Genomic DNA, 6,001 nt, shown 5'->3' with positions numbered 1-6,001 from the left:
TTGACGTCTAGTCGGCCATAATTGCGCTGTTCAGGGTTGGAATCAACGTGAAAGATGAGGATGATGAGTCGATCAGCAATAGACATGTTGATGCGAATGTTTCTGGTCGTTCTTCCGAGGTGAATGATGCGAGTCGACTAGGTTTACATGCCATCCTCGACTGGGAGACTAATGCTGTGAAGCTCTCGTGAAGTGATGAGATAGGGATGGGAGTGGCGGGCGCCCCTTCCGCCCGGTGGTGAGGGACAAGGGGTGCCTGCCGCACGAAGACGAGAACGTCGTGCTCTTCAGCGCATCGATGGCGGTGAACGGTGCGGGCAGTGCGCAGTGTACAGGGCGCAGCAGCAGAAGCAACTTCCCACCTCTTTTGATCTGTGTATTTGGGATTCGCGTCAGTTCTCCGTCCCTCCCTCTCTCTCCTCTCGGCAACATAGAGAGAGAAAGAGAATAAAGCAGATAGACTCGAAAGGTGCAGAAACAGCTGAGACTCCTTTGTCCCCCACCTCTTCTCTCTCTTATGTCCTCGGTGTTCCTGAACGCAAGAATAGGACGCAAGGCAACCGAGAGAGGCGAGCTTTTCACTGCTTCCAGTCTCCTTACGGGATGTGGCCTCCGACGCCAGTCCCTGTATGTCCTCCCACCACTGCAGCGAGGAGGAGGAGGAGGAGGAGGCGGCGGCGCGTGAAGAAAGAAAGGTCAGTCCACTGATTCTTATCCTCCTCATTCTTTGTCTCTTATTAAGATTCTTGGCGTTGGGTGTTCTTGCTTTTGTCGTATTGTCAAGCAAGGTAAAGAAAAGTAAAGAAAGAAAGGACTCCCTCTTCTTCGATTTGGTTGGTATCTGCATGTGTTCTTGTTCCTGTGTCGTATTTGACTATTAGGAGGGGAGAAACATGTAGGAAAGAAAGAACACATCCTTAGGTGGAGAGAATGCTTGACTTCTGAGTTGGCTGGGACCTGTTTGCTGCTGTTCAACATGTTTTAGGGAGAACTACCAGCTGAAATGTTTAGTGTGAAGGTGTCTTGTGCTACTGATAGATGCTCAGACCAGAAACTATAAGCTAAATGCCGTAGAAAAGAATGGCTATGTGATTTGGGTGTGAAGTCATTGATGATTTGGTCACATTATAAGTGCAACTTAGAAAGCATGATGCATGAAACTTGAGGACCTGCACAAGGTCAGTATATTTGCAGAGACAGGGTCAGGGGTGTAGTGTTGTAACTTAACCTAGAAGTAGATCAAAGCTTGGGTGTGATGCCCGGCAGCCATCTGTCAAAAATGAATGTTGGATTGCCAATAACGTTTGTAGATCCTTTTGATTTGATCGGGTAATCACAAATTCCAAAAGCCTAAGCGGCAAATATAAATTGGCTTGAAGTGCGAACGAAATCGTTCTTCATATTGATCAACCCCAAATGAAGAATGCTGCATGAATATTTCAATGAAACACACAAAAAAGGTGCAAGTAGATGATTCAAACTCACAACTTGCACTTGTACCAATTTGAAATTTTTATTAGGAGACCACAAATCCCAAAAGTTTAAGCCGTTAGGATAGGTGTTCGGAAAGGGCTTAGTATATACGGTATCAGGGGGAATTTTGACTTAAGAGTTCAGTGCAGAAAGGCCATTTCTTTCACTTACTAAAGGGGCCTCCCTTTTCATTTATTTGGTAAAAATGCTTTCGGATGGACATAATGTCATTGAGGTAAAAGAATATGTTGTTTAAGCAGTGGATGATTGTCTAGAGAAGGATGCCACTTAAAGAAGTGAATTCTCTTCAAATGATTCTAATGGAAGTAAGCTGCTAGCAGAACTCTTTGGTTCCCTGAAAATTATATAGCAAAATGTACAATTTTGTGGATGCTCCCGTAATCTTGGAACGAACACTTACGGTTTATTACGTTACGTCAAAGAATATTTGTGTAAAGAATAAGCTTCGTGTGCATGTGTTGCATTATTCACGGACATCGGAGGTCCTGTTTTAAATGAAGGATTGATGACCACTCTTCCTGCAGACAAGTAATGACTCCATTCCGTTTGTGTTAAGAGAATTATGACCTGTAATAGAATCATGGTAGAAGGTAATCCCTTTCCACCTCTTGCATGAACAATCATGTTTTGCTGCTTCATTAAGCCTAATAGGCTGATCTACTAGAAACATCAGTTTACGATCGTCCTTGGATATAGATGAAAACAATGTGTAGTTTGATAGGATCTTAAAGGCGAAGCTACATCTCTCAAAATCAAGTAGTCAGGGGAATGGATGCTAGGATGAGTTTAATGATATGAACTGAACCTAGCGGATGAATTTAAAGTGCGAAATTCTGGATGAAAGAAGAAAGAACTTGGGCTATAAAAAAAGACTTTGAAGTTCCTCCTGAAACAAAATAATTTGAAGTATCAATGCTAAAAGATTGTTGGAACTGTCTTTTCAGCCTCATTATTTATGGCAGTCAGGAGAGAAAAAAGATCAACAGAAATATGGAAAACCCATCCAGTTTGAAGTGAAATTTGTTTGAAATCACCAGTCTTGCTGACAATGTTGAGAAGTAGACATGTTCTGTTTCTTGATCGATTGAAGTTTACAGAATATTATGATTTCTCTGTTCGTCTATGAAATATTCCAACAAGCTGTATCTTTATTTTTGTTATATCATATATGTGTTCTCAGGAGCCTAAACAATCACTATTAGTTGGCAATTCTAAGAAGTGAAGCTTTTAAAGTTGTTTCAAAGAAGCATTCATATGTTCAAAAATATTTCGTTGGCACAGAAAGAACACTGGTTGATATGTTCTTTTATTCAAATACTTCTTCTTGTATGATCTTGTTCTATGTAGTATATGATGATGAATCTATTGGATCCATCTAATATATATGTCACCAATTATAGGTACCAAGATGATGGTGATTCAGATCACAACAATTATGTGCTCATATGAGATGCCTTCTCCTCTGGTTCTTTTGATACAATTAGTTGATGTGCATTAGATGAGGACATGCTTGGAGGATTAGGGAATGAAGCCATTGGTCCGCAAGACATCATATAATTTTTGAGTCATTGTGATTGACATCCCCTCATATATGCGTATTTCTAGTTCATTTAAATGGCATATTAACTTCGTATAGGTTTAGGTGCAGTGGCTTCTTCTGAGATGATGATGCTAACAGGCACCATCAATTATTTTCATGGAGACAAAAAGGTGTGGCTTGATTAGGTCATAAATTATGTTCTTATCAAACATTTTGAAGTAGTCTGTGGATATAAGTTTAGTTCAACTGATGATGGAATTAGGAAGAACAAATGTAAAGAAATATACTAAAGAAAACAAAAACATAAGCAAAAGCAAGCAGCACTAGTATAAGCTACGAGTTATTTAATTTTCATCTCTGATTTATATTTTTTTAAATTCATTTTGTGTTTGTTGAGGGGATTTGTAGTCAGCTCGGCTTGATCTGGACTCGAAGGCATGGGGAAGTCTGAGGAACCCTCATGGCAGCTTTGACACGAGTGAGGTGACTTCGAGGTGATCTTTATATAATCCTGGCCTATCCGAGGTGGTTTTGAGATTTGGTCGAGGTGGAGTCCAATCTCCTCGATCGGTTCCTGCACAAAGGCGAATGGAGTTTTTCGATCCAACTCCTCACACTCAAGTTAGTTTTTAAAGATTGTCTAGAATATGAGAGATTTTAGGAAAGAGGTTTAACTCTTATGTGTCAATGTTGGGGGTTGGCTTTTATATCTAATCGGTTGACAGAATTATTGGCTTTTATATCTAATCGGTTGACAGAATTATCTATAACATTTTTAACGTCCTCCCCTTTGTCATTTTGTCCATCGGGTTAATAGGAGGCATCATAGACTAGGGAGGGGGGGCCATGACCACCCTCACATCTCACATCACTGTCATATGGAATCATTTTCTTTGACGTCAGTGTCATTGGGGTGATTTATTGGTGGATGAGGGTTTGATTCTCGCAACACTCCCTATCAATATTTGTTTTTTACTTTGTCTTTAATGTGATGACCCAATTGCATCATTGTGATCCTCATTACTATCTCCCAAACCATCTAAAGAGCATATCAGCAAGTGTCTTTGGGTGGATTATTATCATATATAATTACATATTAAAGACTCAAATTGAAGAGTAAACTTGCTTGCAACATGAAACATGCTCTTGGACTCAATTCTCATATCAAAGTTTTATTCTTTATTGGAATTTTATCTATTATGTTTACAAGCGGAGGGAGAGGGTTTCTTGGAAATATTTATACCCACTTGTATCCTCGTAACTCCATTTATATGTGATAACCTTACAAATATATTAGTATTTTACCTAAAATAGCCCTTGGTATTGATCTTTTACCAAATGGTGCCTTTTCCTGTTATCGTTTTGTCATACATCATCATCATTACTCTGAAGGCATTGTAGAGGAGAGGTAACATTGCCATAGATTTTATTATCTTCGTCGTTGGTTTTGCTTGACCCGTATTGCCTAGGCGATAAAGGGGGAGAAAGCTATTGCTTAGAGACTATGTGAAAGGGTGAGAGGAGAAAAAGGAGGAGAAAGAGGAGGGAAGAGAGGAACAACGATGATGTTTATAGTAATGAACGATGTTGCTCATGATGGAAATAGAGGGCCTCGACGGTGATTTGAGGTTACTAGTGGAGGAAGGAGGGATAATTATATCAAATTAACAAAAAAAATGCTCATATTAAGATATATATATATATATATACGCACTAGGTAGAAGAGTAGTCTCTAAGCGACCAGCTCTTGTGGAGCCCATATTTTTTCGTCCAATCGGAAGCAGGGTAGAACGGTGGGTATCAAACATGTTGGCTATTATGATCATCTACCAGCACGATCACGGAGACGATCATCCACCGTTCATTTCCCCTATAAGTCTCACCACCCTCACGCTTCCTTCTCTCCCATTCCGCCACCTCTCTTTCTCTCTCTGCTCCAGCCAAGAAAACCCATGACTGCCATGGGCGACGACGAGTCCGCCTCCTCCATCGCCTCCACCCCCCGTGCCAAAATCGAGGATGATACTGCCGATGGTAAGGTCGCCGCCTTCGTCCCCGTGGTCCCGTCGTGGACTGCGAGGAAGAGGTCTTTCGTCTCCTTGGAGAGATGCATCAAGGAAATGGGCACCCACTTGGAGATCAGGATCAGAGACCTTGAGACCGCGGTCAAGGCCATCGAGGAGAAGCTGGGCGTCACCGAGCACAAGGCGAGGGATGCAGCGGAGATCCACGTGAGGAAGCCGACAGCCAAGATGGAGCGCCTGGTGTCTCTGCTGCACTCCCTCGCCCGTGGCTCGGCCACGGCGTACGGAGTCGTGGCCATGGCAGCCACCGCAGCTGTGCTGTGTCTTCGCCTCGCAGAGCGGAGGCAAGTCTGAGCCAGTGCTCTGTTCTTGCACCGCTTAATCCTTCATGATGTCGGCAGCTCTGCAAAATTCTCACAGCAGCTTTCAAGTAAATCTACGGTAGTTTGATCGACCACTGGTTTCAGTGGAGGAGCAGTTCTTGCCGAGCTCTTTTCTTCTGGTGCTGCTCTTGTCTGTCTTGGATAGCTGCATTCTTGATTTCTGATGTCTCCATCTGTTCCTCATCTTTTCTTGTACCACTGCAATCAAGACTCATCTTTGGATGATTACAGATGACATCTCGATACATCGAACATACCACTGAATCTTGAGTCTTTTCTGTACTGTGTAGTATGACTTGGCATGTTCTTGTTTCTTGGCATCCCTTTGGTGATTGGCTTCTTGATGTGCACTTCAGTTCATGATGTAATTCCTTGACTTGGTCTTTGGATTAATCTTTCAGGTGATTTTTTTTGTTTTATCGTGATTCTTAATCTTAATGTGTAAAAACTCCACCAATATATATATACATATATATATATATAATATTAATTATCATTCATGATAAGATACATCAAAATCTTAGAAAGCCATGTAGGAGTTGCCAGTGCAGGCTTCTGCC

The sequence above is a fragment of the Musa acuminata genome, chromosome BXJ3-4 (genome assembly GCF_036884655.1).
Source record: "Musa acuminata AAA Group cultivar baxijiao chromosome BXJ3-4, Cavendish_Baxijiao_AAA, whole genome shotgun sequence".
NCBI classification, from domain to species: domain Eukaryota; kingdom Viridiplantae; phylum Streptophyta; class Magnoliopsida; order Zingiberales; family Musaceae; genus Musa; species Musa acuminata.
This window is presented reverse-complemented; position numbering follows the sequence as displayed.